Consider the following 16,156-nt stretch of genomic DNA (forward strand, 5'->3'; position numbering starts at 1 on the left):
ATTGATGGCCTTGTAGGTTATGAGAAGCAATTTTATTTTAATGTGGGATTGAATAGGTAACCAATGCAAGCATTGAAATACTGGAATGATGTGTTTGTGTTTTTTATTATGGGTGACAATTCTAGCAGCAGTGTTCTGAGCACGTTGAAGAAGAGCTAATTGCTTGACTGGGAGTCCAAATAAAAGTGCATTACCATAGTCGAGTTTGGCTGAGAGTACGGTTTATATGATGGTCTTATAGGATTCCGCAGACAATAATATTCAAATTAAATCATTCACTCTTCAAAATTTGTGAATTACAATCTGTTATAACTTACTAATTATTCTAAAATATTCACCAATACAACAAATTTGAAACAAAATTTCACCTAAATTATAATCGTTAAGGTGATCCAACCATGCATGTGATACACACTTTATGGTTTGTACTTTTACGATGAACTGAATGAACATGGAACATCTACACAACACAGGATATTTCTACCACTTGCGCTCACCTTTGTCATACTCAGTAGAAATCAGCGTTTAAAAGGCAATAACTTTGGTTTTGTTATTATTCCCACTAGAGAATAGGAAGGGCTGTAATATTAATCATTGTTTACGTTTCCATTGACATTGGTAATCATAGATGGAACAATAATAATCGTATTAATCATAAAATTCAGATTTTGCACAACAGGTAATAAGATTTTGATAGCCATTAGTTTTTATCATTAGCATTGTTTGACTTTGATTTATTAAATTTTGGAACAAAAAATACAAGATGAAAAAACAGAATGGCAAACAGAAACATGGTACAATTACCAAGAATTCTGTCAGAGGCCAACAGTACAGTACAGTACCTGTCTCTTATACACATCTAGATGTGTATAAGAGACAGGCATCTCCCTTCTCAAAATCCATGGATACGCCAATGCGACATTTATTCAAAATTAAATATATCTCTAATAAGTACGCACAACACTTATTCCAGAGCAGTACCTAGCTAAAGAATAAATGTTTTGTGCCATGCTTATTTGAGAGCAGTAATTATTTGCGAGAAATACTTAAAAATGTATTGTCCGCTGAAAATGACAAAAAAAATTTTTAAAGTTTAAAATTAACAGTAATGTACAAATTATAAAATTCACCATAGAAATTATTGAATTAAAATAATTAAAAAGTTATTTAATGTGTACATAATCTAACTGATTACACTCTATAGCCTAGAGTTTACAGTCCATATCTGAGAACTGCAAACCATGGTATTGAGGTTGCAGGCAGTGGCATCGTATCCCTGACTTATTGATCGACTACTCAGCTCACTCAAGCATACAGCACCTGTTCAGTCCCAACGCGGTCTCCCAATCAAATGAAATATTTTAACAGAATGAAATAAACAAATTAATTACAGTAAATAGATGACAGAAGAATTAATAAATATTCCTAATAGGAACCAACTAATAACAAAAAAAAATGGGAGAATACATAAAATTAAATATTAATCACCACATAAAAATGACAGCAGGGTAAATTGTAAATATAGTATATTATATATTCAATCAATCAATCAAATTTATATATCGCCGGTATTCATTGTAATAATGTTCAAAGGTGGTGAACAAAGTTAAATTGGGAATGCTTCTGAGAACATGTAGTCTTTCAGATGTTTTTTTTTAAATGTTGACATTTTGTGAAGTTTTTTTGTCCATGGGTAAAGTATTCCATAATGTGGGTGCTGTATAGAAGAATGCACGATGACCATTACTACTTGAGTTTCCATAGGTATATGAAGGAGAAATTTATTAGATGAATACAGTGCACGGGAGGAAGTGTGATGTGTAATAAGATCGACAATACACTGAGTCCATTGATGGCCTTGTAGGTTATGAGAAGCAATTTTATTTTAATGTGGGATTGAATAGGTAACCAATGCAAGCATTGAAATACTGGAATGATGTGTTTGTGTTTTTTATTATGGGTGACAATTCTAGCAGCAGTGTTCTGAGCACGTTGAAGAAGAGCTAATTGCTTGACTGGGAGTCCAAATAAAAGTGCATTACCATAGTCGAGTTTGGCTGAGAGTACGGTTTATATGATGGTCTTATAGGATTCCGCAGACAATAATATTCAAATTAAATCATTCACTCTTCAAAATTTGTGAATTACAATCTGTTATAACTTACTAATTATTCTAAAATATTCACCAATACAACAAATTTGAAACAAAGTTTCACCTAAATTATAATCGTTAAGGTGATCCAACCATGCATGTGATACACACTTTATGGTTTGTACTTTTACGATGAACTGAATGAACATGGAACATCTACACAACACAGGATATTTCTACCACTTGCGCTCACCTTTGTCATACTCAGTAGAAATCAGCGTTTAAAAGGCAATAACTTTGGTTTTGTTATTATTCCCACTAGAGAATAGGAAGGGCTGTAATATTAATCATTGTTTACGTTTCCATTGACATTGGTAATCATAGATGGAACAATAATAATCGTATTAATCATAAAATTCAGATTTTGCACAACAGGTAATAAGATTTTGATAGCCATTAGTTTTTATCATTAGCATTGTTTGACTTTGATTTATTAAATTTTGGAACAAAAAATACAAGATGAAAAAACAGAATGGCAAACAGAAACATGGTACAATTACCAAGAATTCTGTCAGAGGCCAACAGTACAGTACAGTACATTAATTATATTTCTTTTAATCAGAATCAGTCATATACTTTCACCAATCTTTGAAAAAAAAAATCTTTCCACTGTCAGGGGTGGTGCCCGGAATTCCCCGCAAAGGAGTCCCACACCCGAACGTTGGAACCGAATCATCTTAGCCTAGCTAAATTCAATTTGTCAGGGAATTTGTTTATTAAAAAATAAAACAATTTTGTGTTAAATATGGGATTCTTTATTTAAAAAGGATAATTTGATAGAAAAACATGCAAGTTAAGAGGGTCCATTTCAGGGGACTAGTCCAAATATCGGGATACTAAGCTCCTGTCAGAGGTACCAGCCCACTATCAGGGAAGAGCTGGTGCCACCAATGCAACTCATACGATCGCAATAGTATAAACCTCACACACAGGGTAGCACTGCTGGCATGTCTAAACAGTTTTCAATCCCTAAAATTTGGCAGCTTAGAAAGGCATGCTTGAATTGTACTTGTGATGGTCGAGATTTGATTTTTCCCCTGACGACCTTGCAGGAAATTCCCTGACGGTGGGGGGGGGGGGGGGCAAGCAGGGGGTCCAGAGGTCCCTTTACTAGGGCCGCCCCTGCCACTGTGTTTAATTCCATTGCTCTTTTTTGTTTCAGGTAGAGAGCTGAAATGCAAGTTAAAATATTGCATCTTTCAAAGATGTTTAGGTCTTGTGGGTATATGGATTATGTGCAGTAATTCTTTGGAAAGACTCAGGATATTGCTTCTTGGTGTACTGTGCAATTAACCACAAGAAAGTCGTCAGACTTTTGTCGCTTTTGCTATACACTAAAAACAAAAACCCAATCCACTCCAATTAGCACTATATAAATATAATTTAATTAATAGCAATAAATATAAATTATGAAATAATATTCAATTTGGAATTACAATTGTCAACTATGAATCAAAATGTAAGAATTTCTTATTAAATGGAATGAACAGTAAAGAATCATAATGTTAAATTTAAGCACTGATTGTTGGTATTCTATACGTTGTATTATGTTCTTTTAATATTAATTTCTGATACTGAATATGGAAATATAAATTTTCAATTGTTATAAGTTTTCACAAGAGATGTATTTTGTATCAATAATTTGAAATCAAGCCTCCTACTGAATGACTGATAAAAGATTGAGGGAAGAATTGAATGAATAATTAATTAACAGATGAATGATTGAACTCATTAATAGATGAAGATATGGTATGAATTAATTAATGAGAAAATTGAAGAATAAATAACAGGAATGAATAAATGAATTAATTTAATAGATAGATGAATGAATGAATGAATAAATGGATTAATAAATCAATAAATGAATAAATAAAGGAATAGACTAATTAAATCAATGACTGAATAGATACATGAATGGATTAAATGATAAATTAAAAAAATGAATATTTAAATAAATAAATGGAATGATTAACCAATAAATGGATTGATAATTGATTGAATAGATGAGAGAATAAATTAAATACATGAATGAATAAATATGGCTGAATAGATCAATGAACTGTAGGGGTTTTGTCTCCATCAGCAATAGCTGACATAAGAATGAATACAGAAATTTATAAATGGATGGAGAGATTTTCAATGAATGAAGAGAAGTACGAATCGATGGAGTAAGAGAGATGTATGACAGGTTGGCAAGATGTATGAATGGAGAGGGATGAAAGGAGATGAACGGACATAGAGAGATTAAGAAAGGAAAAAAACATTTTGAGATTAAGTCAAATGTATAGATGGAGAAATAAATGAATAAATTATTGAGATTGATAGATAGATGAACAAATGTATACATACATAAATGGATTAATAAATCAATAAATGAGTAAATTTAAATAAGTTAAATAATAAAATTTAATGAACAGACTGATAAATCAATAAATAAATGTTCTCACAGAATTTCATTTGGTTCCATAAGTATAGTAGAAAATTATCTGCAATCTGTTGGTACGTAAGCAACTAATTGGTTCAACAAGCAAATGATTTTCTGCAATAAATAAATGAATAAGTATATAAATGGATTAAATAATAAATAAAAAATATGTTATATGAATGGAATTATGAATATTATGAATAGATGAAGAAAGAGAGTGGTTGAAAAAATGTATGAATGGAGAGAAAGCTGAAAGGAGATGAAAAGACGGAGATTAACAAGCATGGAGAGATGAACAAACAAATATAGAGATAAATAGTTAAATGGATACATATAGAATTAATAAATTAAATAAATTAACAAACAAAAAATGAGTTTTAATTAATCATTTAATAGGTATAAAACACTTACACTTAATGTTTGATGGAAATAATTCTGGCTACTGCCTATTAGCTTCCATTTCTAGCCTTAAAAAGTTGTCTGGACTGAAGAGGCTTGAACTACATGCTCAGGCAGGGCATTCCAGTTATTGATGACTTATGGTAAAAAAGTTTACCCTGCACATGAGATGAGTCATTTTGGACGATATAGTTTTAAGCTGTGTCCCCTGGTTTTGATGTTATTGGATAACTTAAAGAAATCTTCTGGATAATAGGATGGACTGAATTGAATGGGCGTATAAATGAATATATGAATGAGTAAACAAATAAATGAATTAATAGTGAATGAATGAAGAAAGGAATGAATCAATAAATGGATATATTGATAAATGTGAATAAATTTTCTAAACATTGAAATGAATTAAAAAAAACATGAATAAATAAATAAATAAAATAAATTATTATCTATTTTAAATTTTCTTCTTTCTTTGTACATTTTTAAATATAAATCTTGTTGATTTTTTTCTAAATATTAAAATGAATTACAGAAAACATAAATAAATAAAATAAATAAATAAATTATTATCTATTTTAAATTTTCTTCTTTCTTTATACATTTTTTTTGTATATAAATCTTGTTGATTTTATTGTTTATCCTCCTGTAAGTGGCAAATTTCATTTGCTGTTGATTGGGTATCGAAATAAAACAAAAAAAAAATGGTAAAATAAAATTGAATGAAAGATTAACAGATGAAAATGGATGAATAATTAACAAATAACACCATTTTTATGGGCTTTTAAATGTTAAACCAACATTCTCGCATTCAAACGTGAATTCACACTAACAGTTAGTAGCTTCATTTCAGCCTACCATCTGCACATAAGACGAACATGATAAAAAATAAAAACATGTGTATGTTGCACGTATAAACAACCCCCTGTTTTTTAATAGTCATTTTCAATTTTAAGGCTTGTCTTTTAAGCGAAAATATAAAAAATATACGGTACATATAATAGTAATAATAATGATATGGAGATATATATATATATATATATAGCACAAATAAACAAGGTGTCTATGCACTCAACAATGCTGTAGGTAAGACAATATAAAAGGGCAGAAAAGAAAGCAAGAAAAAAAACAAAAAAACACCAAGGTAGCACCTAAACCCAAGTATGGGGTTACTTACACTTTCACTGGCAACCGGAGATCTATGTTCATGTACTCCGGTTAGCATCAGTTAAGTTTTGATCTTTTCTGGAAACAGGTTCCTCCTAACCTGGACCAAACAACACTAGCTAGGGAGGTGAAAGAAAAAAATATATCTTTATAATTTCAATAGGTTATCTAAGCTACATATTGCAGTTCTTAAAATATCCAACATCCACTTTAGTAAATAAGCTCACTTGAATTTGCTGTTAATCAGAGTAGGATGCCTTACAATATTAATCGCTGGACTTATTGTTCATATTTCCCTCGACACTTGCGGTAGTAGAAACAATAACAATCATGAAATTGGATTTTAAGCCATCCGTAAAGTGGCTTTGACATTATTAGCATCTTCATTTACCAATTACCGTTTATCATGTAAAGCATTGAAATCAGCTTTATTATAATTTTTATTAAAATTATAATTATTTTAGCAGAGAATTATGGAGATTGATTGTCGAGACTCATATTAATGGTGATGACGAACAATGTGTAGGTATACTCTTATTGCTGATAACTTATGATGGTGGTAAAACACTTACTGGTATGCAATGCATTTTTAAACCTTAATTTGCAGGCTAAGGCCTATGTTTAATATTACATACCAAATGCAGCTAATTCCTGATGATGACATAATCAATGTCGAAATATTGAATCCCAACACGATGGCGTGTATTTCAATACTTGGAGTATGTATTATACTTTCTTAAATGCAGCTAACCTGAACCATATTTGGTGCTACACTACAATTTGTTTTGAATTCCATTGCAATGATTTGTTACGAATTTTTAACAGAATATTATCGCGTAAAGCAGTTATCAAGCAGAACTCAAACTAAACCGCTGCACATTTTTGAAACTGTGATTCAATAGTATAGTGATGTTGAACTGCACAAATCTAAATACATGACTGGCAGATCAAGTACACACGCTGATCTATTTAGTACTGTTATTGTCTGTAGTGTGCCATCCCGAGTCATTTGGCATCATCATTTCATTATAATAAAAATAATAATAAAATCTTTCTTTTACAATGGAAGCTTACATATCATGAAAACTTATCAATTTATACTTCCATTTTGGCTGTTACCTGCAAAGGCTTATTTTAAAGGGGGAAAGAGAAGTCCCCTAAAAAAAAACATCTGCATGCCCGCGCTCCTCCATCACACACTAAAAATATACTTATCTAATACAAAATATATTCATAACACCTCATCAGTAAGGCCTTGGGCTGACAAAACTGTGTTTTAAGTTTTCGGGCCTGGAACAGCCTTTCACAAATGAGGGTGTGGCATGCGTAACAATTATGATTATAAAATGCCATCCTGAGTCATTTGACATCATCATTTCCAATATTTCCTCAGATACTACCCCTACACTTTCCATTCCTACTTCCTAAGCCCTCACATCAATTCTCCTTGTATATACCTCAAGAAAAATGTCCTCAATTCATAATAGTATTCAGTAATATAGAAATGTTTCTAAAGTATTACACCACCACTGCCATTATCATTATCTTCATCATCTTTATCATTGTATAACAACTTGCATTATCATTTATAACCAGCAAAACTTGTTATAATAAATTGTCATTACTGTAATTTAATACAGATCATGTGATATTTGAAAAATAAACAGCTACAAAAATAATTGTCAGGGTTAAAGAGGAGACATGATTCCGGAGTAATAGTCTCCCTGGGGAAAAAGAAACAGACAGCAGTCTTATGCCATAAAAAATATTGCAGTATTGAAAAAAAAAATTATGAGTAAAAAACATATCATCAATAAAAAAGATTATAACACATTCCTTGTAAAAGAGGAAGCATCTAAAGATGGGGATGTTTTAAAAGGATGATTCATCAGGTCGGTGAGTAGGAGACGGCAAGAACACAAATTTGTTGTACTGTACCTTTTGTAAATGTGTATTGGTCAATTAAATGGGTGAAATGAAATGAATGAAATATTTACCAAACACAGTACCTGATAAATAATAACCCCACCTATATAAAAATCCCCCTGTCTACAAAAATAAGCTAATTATTTTGATAGGATAGTAGCATTTTTGGTGTGTAACACAAAATGCTTCTAATCCTAAGACTTCTATTCATGAGTGGGGCCTTCTGGTTTGCAGAACTCAGCATACAAAACTCTAATGAGTACTGTGGTGTACTGTGTTCATTAACATGCCACTTGTACAAAAAACCAAAACCCTGAATGTTGAATACTGCATGCATCGTTTAATATGCAAGGAAATATTTTTTATTTATTTATTTTTTAATTCAGAAAGCTTTAATAGTATTGCTTTGATAATGGTAAATGGTTTTAAATTCAAGCGTAAGATACAATATACAAAAGAGATATTTTTTGTATTTTATAAAGCGCAAAATACAAACTCTCTTTTGTGCTGTTCTCAATATGAAGAACAAAACCATCCATGTTTTCTTGGCATATAGAGTAGCATTTGCTTATAATTATAATAAATAGGAATTGTATAATCTGTATCTCCAATAATAGTGCATTGCCAAAAGGCACCAGACAAAACAAAATGAGAAAATATATGATGGCAAATAGGCCTATGGCATTCACTCACTACATATAATTCTGAGCATGATACTGTTACTTGCAAGCAGCAGTGAATATTCTCAAAAGATGATTAATAATGAATTGAGAGTCTGGCAAAACGAATAATAGAAAATAGTAATAGAATAAAAATAATAACCTAGCACGTCAAGTAGCAATAAAACCAAAAAAAAAAAAGTTGGGTACAACAGACACTGGTAGAAAAATACTACGATACTTTTAAAAAGCAAAGGAGTATTGCAGGGGTTCCAAGTCTCTCAGAACTTAAGAAAGCTCATTAACCAGATCAGTGGCGGATTCAAGGGAGAGGGGAAGCTAACCCAGGCTTCCTAAATATTTCAAAATTATGAAAAAATGGGGTACAAAAAGGTAAAGGTACAGTTCGGAGAATAACCCATAACTTGCAGTGTCATTGTGCTGAATTCCGTATGGGCGTGGTCTGTGACTACCTAGCAGCCGTAAAGAGGTGCTTATAGTAGCTATACAATATGTTCACATTATTCCACAACGACAGGGGTTGAAATGAACCATAACATCGGGGTGACCCCCCTCTTCCGAAAGATGCAATGGGTTCTTTAAAGTACACACGAGCCAGATGTATACACTGGATCTCCATTTTAAGTACTTATCCAAGAAGACTTGGTTCTACCGACCAAAACCATGGGCGAGGAATGGCTGGAACCAGTGCCGATGTTAAGGCGTAGTTAGCGGCACCCCTGTCTTAGTACCACTCGGCCACTCAAATCATGAAAATAAATATATATATATATATGTGTTCAAATTTAAGTCTGAGAGTGAACATTTCCAGCCATCTACGGATGCCATAATCATAAATTTTCTTACCTCAGCTCCAACCATGGTTGAGCTGATGTGGTCTGGACCCGCCATCAAGTTCAAGTACCTCCATGACCCCCCCCCCCCATCGACTGGCCACCGTAGATCTCCTGGAAATTACCTCTTCCAACTCGGTACCCATGGTTTTGAATGCTCTCTTTTCATAATTTTCTTTTCCTACATGCATATTTTAAGAACACACTTCATTGGTCAAGGTTGAATTTTGGATGAAAAATTCGTGCACATTCTGCCTGAGCGTTTCTGCTGACCGTCAATGGCAGTTTGAGCAGATTACTGTTGAATGACCTGTTATGCAATGATTCTGTTGCATTACGGTCTAATGGAGCTGCGAGGTAACTGATATGAATATAGCCTACTGATGTGATAGACATAGCTAATTTTTAAGATGGAGAACCATGGATGTTAAAATTGAAGCCAAAGTATGAAGAATGAAAATTTACAATACTCTATAGTGCATTTTCTTGTACCATGGTCTTGATGTTTTATAGGAATGAAACCAAAGGCTTCACCAGTGAAAAGCAATAAATTCATCATATGGAAAAAAAATGTACACTATTTTCAAGAAAAAATTATATTTTATAGAAAAATAAATTGCATGAAATGATACAACCACCAAGCACTTAAGACACATCTGTTGTTGAAACATTGACTTCTTGATTAAGAAATAGGTCACCAGACTAGGGAACTCAATCCTCATATTTTTCTAAATTTGAGAAATTTGATGCTTCAGTAGATAATCTAGTACTAATGATTCTATGGTATATCGGTAAATATATGAAAGGTAGAAAACGCGATCGATGATAACTAAACAAAGAAAATTGCGATGATTTAATGACGTTAATTAACATTGGCAACACTGCGATGCAAAAAATAGAACTTAAGTATATGAAATAGTACATTTAACATTTACAAAGCAGGTAAAAAAAACATCATTCATACCACGATGAACTACTTCAGATAATTGCTTCAATCATTTAACCATCTTCAGTGCTTCAATCTTCATCAACATTCTCCTCCAATGTTTTTCATTAACTTAATAGGTTGAAAATTGCAATATAGTCACTGGCTCTGTTCACTTTTTTATACAATGCATATAATTTTTTTTAATTTGAAAGAATAAAAAAAAAATATACATACAGTAATTAGTTTTTGAGAATATTTTTGCATCAATAAAACAAAGAGTTGCTACCAAGAGTTAATAATAATAATTCCATACTTCTATAATGCATTCCGCAAAAAAAAAGCCTCAATGCCCTTTACAAAATGAAAAGAAAACAAGCAGTAAATAATTTTGACTTAGACTGTGTTACTTAAACTAAAACAGTTCCGAAAATCATCTGTGCTAGTACAGGTACTGATAAGTTAATCCATAAAAATAGCGTACCGTACTCGCGCGAATAAGCGCCCCGTTTGAATAAGCGCCCCTCTTATTGTGAAAATTTCCTTAAGCGCCCCTTCTAATTTGAATAAACGCCCCCTCAATAACCCAATCAATCCTGGGACTGTGGGTGTTGGCATGAATTGAGGTGTGGAGTGGAATCACATTCTCCTTTAATCAATATCAAAGTGAGGATATTTATCTTTGACAGAATGATGAGAGCTCCCTGGACAGACAGTATATTTCCAACTTTCATCTTCTTACATTTGTCTATAGCCGATGGAGAACAAGCTAACCACCACCACTAATTTCAACTGCTATTCTCCTGTTATGTAATACTGTACTCACAACATTCTTGTCATGACAAGCCATGCTCTCTGGACGATTATCTTTTCCGCCGCAGCACCATTCATAATTTGCGGTTTCCTGATGTACTTATTTAATCGTTTTTCATTCAAAATGTGCCTCTTGGATTTAATAAGTTCTCATCGATTTTCAACTATTTCCATAAGCGCCCCCTCAATTTTCACTCTGTTTTTATAAGCGCCCCGTTCGAATAAGCGCCCCGTTTGAATAAGCGCCCCTCAAAAAGTGCAAGATATATTTTAAGCGCCCGGGCGCTTATTCGCACGAGTACGGTATTTTCCACATATGGAAAATCAATAGTGTTATGAATATGTACCTAGATGTTACGAGAACACTTATCTAAAGGAAACTTCTGTTTATTGTATTACTGATCACAGATCAATAAACTAAATTGGCTGTGGATGGTAATCGGAGCTTCTTGCGCTTGTTCGTGGACAGTTTACACCAATTCTATGGATAATGTCAAATTAATGTGGTGGGCTTTGAAGAACTAGCTTGCTAAAACACTTCATTAGTATTGGTTAATGGTTTTAAATTTATATAGCGCAAAATACGAAAAGTCTCTATGCGCTGTAAACACAAGTGTAGAGATGTCTGGAAATGTGAAATCAAAATATGAAAAGTTCCAAAGATGAAAGTTCCAAGCCAAGCCAGAACCAAAATGCAGTATGGACATATGGCCACATCGCTAACCAGGGATTGATCGAATTAAACTCTGGTTAGCACCGGTTGAGTCTCGGCCATCTCGGACTCAAGCGCCTCCTATCCTAATAAAGCTATTAAAACTCACTGGCATGGAAATAAAACAGTATAATACGATTAAGAAACAAAAAAGTCTTTAATCGAGCTTTAAAATCGGTGACTGAAGGAGATTCACGAATGAGCAAAGGCAACGAGTTCCAAAACTTAGGAGCAGCGAACCCACATGACTTCAATCTGCAGGGTAAACAATCAAGAACTGTTGAGTCAGACATTAAACGGAGTGAAAGAGAGCACGTCGCAGAGCATAAATTAATTATTCAGAAATAAATGATGAATGGATTTAAAAACAAACAGACGAATCTTAAAAACAATACGCTGCTTCACTGGCAACCAATGAAGACTTCGGAGTATAGGAGTGATATTATGCTCCCTCTACTACAGTTTCATATAATTCACTGTGCTTCCTCCTTTTCTCCATTACTTTTGTATGAATTTCCCTCATTATAATATCACTTTTTAAATTATCTTCCAAATGTCATGCTTTTAAATTACATCCTATTAGAAATCTGATAGCTATATTAAGACTGATTTTTTAAATTTCATTTTAATACTTTAATGTTCATCTACGGCGAAAAAATCTGCTTTGTAGTCTAAAATTAGAATATTTAAATTGTTTTCTCTTTTCAAGCTTAGATGTTTTAATACATGCGAAAGCAAACTGGAAATTACTTGCCTCAACGTGCAATACAAAACAGGTGCAGATGAGCGTGGTAATTGGGAGAAAAGTGATCCTTTAGATGCGTTTCTTTTCAAAGATACCTCCGTGGCCAACTACACAAAATCAACTCTATATTCATGAGTCACAAAAGCAATTATTTTACTGTAATTGGTTATTATATCTTTATGATTATCATCTTAGATAAGTTAATGAAAAAATGATCAATGCAGTATTTAATAAAAAAAAATCAAAATCATGCAATCGTACACCTGTCGGAATGCAATGCTCGGTGTGTATCTACCATGCACGAGGCTAGATTGTTCCATGCATGAGGGATGCTCTCTCAAGTAGACAGTCAATTTCATGCACATATGAAAAAGTTAAGAAAATTGTGTCTTTCAGTTGAAAGTACTTTTAAATGAGCATTTAGGTATTGGTTTGACCTTATTCGAATGACCCTTTGTTTGTTTTTAAAATGTTCATCTAGTCTTCTATCCTCTATAGTACAGTCCCCTATGGGTTTGATTATTACATACTATAGTGATAAAGATGCCTGTAAAGAAAGTCAGTAACAATATCTATTCCTTATACAGAGATATCCAGTCAGAGAAATAGACAAACAGGCGTTAGAATTGTTTTAAGCCTCGTTTCCAGAGACCAAAGAATCGGAAATATATTCTCCACAATTCAGTGCACACAGCTTTTTATGCCTGCTGGCTTTTCTTGTGTTAGCAGAAAAAAGCCACCTTTTTGCTCTGATATTTTTTTCTTCTATTCCATTTTCCTATGTTATAGTACAGGGTATTTCTGTCTAGCATTTTTATAACTTCCCATGTTTGGGTCTTCTTCAAACTTTGTCCAAGCAAAGATCATATGTAGAAGATATGCATATTAAAATATAACATCATTCTGCATGTTTTAAATACTAATTAAGAGGTAATTAAACTTTTATGTTAAAGCAAATATGCTTTTTATAAAGTGTTTCTAGCAACAGTTATATTAATAATGATGCGAAATGCATGAGCAGTTTTTACCCTTGACTTATAACATTATGCAAGGTAGACACACTAAAATGCAATGAACTCTCAGGGTTGGGTTCCTTAGCATAATAGCAAGAACACTCAACATCAACCAAATTATTACCACTGCACCCAGGTTGAGGCTCACTGACATCACATTTTTTTCATGGTCTTTTATTTTATAATTTATTTTAGTTTTATTTTTGTTTTTCATGTATTTTTCACTATATACTTTTTTAATAAATTTTCTTTTTTTTTTTTGTAGTCATTTTAAACATTTTTTCCCTTTAGGGCAATGAGGGAAAACCCCTGTGTTCTGTTTTACAAAAGGACAGTAAAGTCTGATTTATAATTTGTTCTCATCTAGATTCTATAATTTTATAAAAGGTATAACAGAGGTAATTTAAATATTTGAATAGTTTAATTTAGTTTGCTTAATATTGTTGTAGATCTGTTTAATCGTTAATAAACCACGTATAATGGATGTTAACTTACTGCAAGCTTTCGTCAAGAGGTTAAATAAATATATTCTGTTCCAAATCGCAAGTCACCAGTAATACGTCCCTTTAAATCACTTTATTTTTTAGCAAAAGATTTTTTTTTGTAATCATTAACATCATTTCTCTTTAGGGCAATGAGGAAAAGCCCTATGTTCTATTTTACAAAAGGGCAGTAAAGTCTGATTTATAATTTGTTCTCATCTAGATTCTATAATTTTATAAAAGGTATAACAGAAGTAAAATGTAAATATTTTATTGTTGTAGAACTGTTTAATCGTTAATAAACCAAGTACAATAAATTTAACTTACTGCGAGCTTTAAAAATAAAATAAAAAATAAATATATTCTGTTCCAAATGGCAAGTCACCAGTAATACTTCCATTTAAATCACTTTATTTTTCAGCAAAAGATTTACATCATATAAATGCACAGTACAAAATAATATGTGTAAAAACTATTGTTTGTAAAAAATGGAAACATAAACTTATGGTAAAGAATTGATAACTATAGTAGTACTATCATTGCATTGAGGAAGTCACAAATACTACAACAAATGATGGATTGAAAAAGATATTGTTATTCTAAATAGCAATGAATCTAAAAAGGATGCAGTAGCGGCCATCAGAGACGCATATAAATAATAATATATAAACCATACATTTTATAGGGAGTGAATTTCCTTTAGATTGTCTCCACAGGCAAAGGAGACTAGAATGCCGCTCTATCTATTACCTACTATTAATAACCCTGAAGATGAGCTGTTCAAATTCATTACATTAATTACATATCAACCAATAGCAGTAAGATGAATATCAACAAATTCTGTCTTGAGCACGGCTTAAGATATGAACTCAATAACCATTAAATGAATCTCTTTGGGAAAAAGCGGTATAAAATCATTACATACTTTTTCTAGCCAACTTAAGGGCTTATTGCAAAGGATATCGGAAGGGTTTTACTTTGCATCTGTTAATTAATTGGCAAAGAAAATAATTCTTTTTTTCTAATTTATAATTGCAAGCTAAAAACTTGTCTAAATATAAAAAGTAAGTATTTGAATGATGTGTTTTATTGTTGAAGTTTATTCCCTTAACATAGATGGTATATTTTTAAAAGACAAATCATGTACACAAAATTTATATTAAAGAAAATAAATTGTATCCAAAGCAGCACTGACAAGAGATTTAAAAATGGGGTTTATATAGTAAATAATAGACAGAAGTAAATAATTTAAATAAAATAATTTCATAGATGAATATGATAACACATAATACCTTGCAGATCAATGACGCACACTGATGCATATACAGTACCCCAGTGGGGTCCTCTGTCAATATCTATTCACATTCCTATTCAGATTCAGAAGTACACAATGGCACCTGAAAATTATAAAAAAATTGTAATTAATTGTTGTTTACAGGTTATGTTCTTTATTGCTTTTTATATTTATTTTGTATTTTTAGTTTTTATATGTAACTCCAGTACTCTACAGTAACTTTTTTTTAAAACTTAAACAGCTTCATAAAAAAAAACAACACTTGTACAGGTGATCAAGGTCTCCAATGGTTATCTTCCCTGGATGGAAAACTCTCAAGAAATATTATTTTAAAAAATAGCAGTTATTTTTAGCGTTTCCTCAGAGGATGTGACTTAATTGAGCCTAGATAATTGAGCTTTAAATATAGTTATTCTGGGTAAAAATAAACAGTCAATGTTGGGTGTGATGAACGAACTGAACAGATCCACAGGTTAGCTAACAGTAATGAGAGCAACAAACTTTAAATTGCATTATATATGTTATTAATGAGAATGCGCATAACATGGGCATCGGTGCAGTCATGTGGTGTGTCGTAAAAGCGAACAGTTCTATTT

The 16,156-nt window shown here is 32.2% G+C and overlaps 1 long non-coding RNA gene across 1 annotated transcript; it reads right to left on the reverse strand.

Moving 5' to 3' along the window:
- Positions 1 to 4,572: 4,572 nt before the first annotated feature.
- Positions 4,573 to 15,666, reverse strand: LOC117115259. Its single transcript, XR_004446532.1, has 3 exons — positions 15,559 to 15,666; positions 6,148 to 6,256; positions 4,573 to 4,691 (listed from the first exon to the last, which is right to left on the reverse strand). It is a non-coding gene; the product is annotated as an uncharacterized LOC117115259 (long non-coding RNA).
- Between the last annotated feature and the right edge of the window lie 490 nt (positions 15,667 to 16,156).

The sequence above is a fragment of the Anneissia japonica genome, unplaced genomic scaffold (genome assembly GCF_011630105.1).
Source record: "Anneissia japonica isolate Jap-2015-1 unplaced genomic scaffold, ASM1163010v1 scaffold288128_len588385_cov197, whole genome shotgun sequence".
Taxonomy (NCBI): Eukaryota; Metazoa; Echinodermata; class Crinoidea; order Comatulida; family Comatulidae; genus Anneissia; species Anneissia japonica.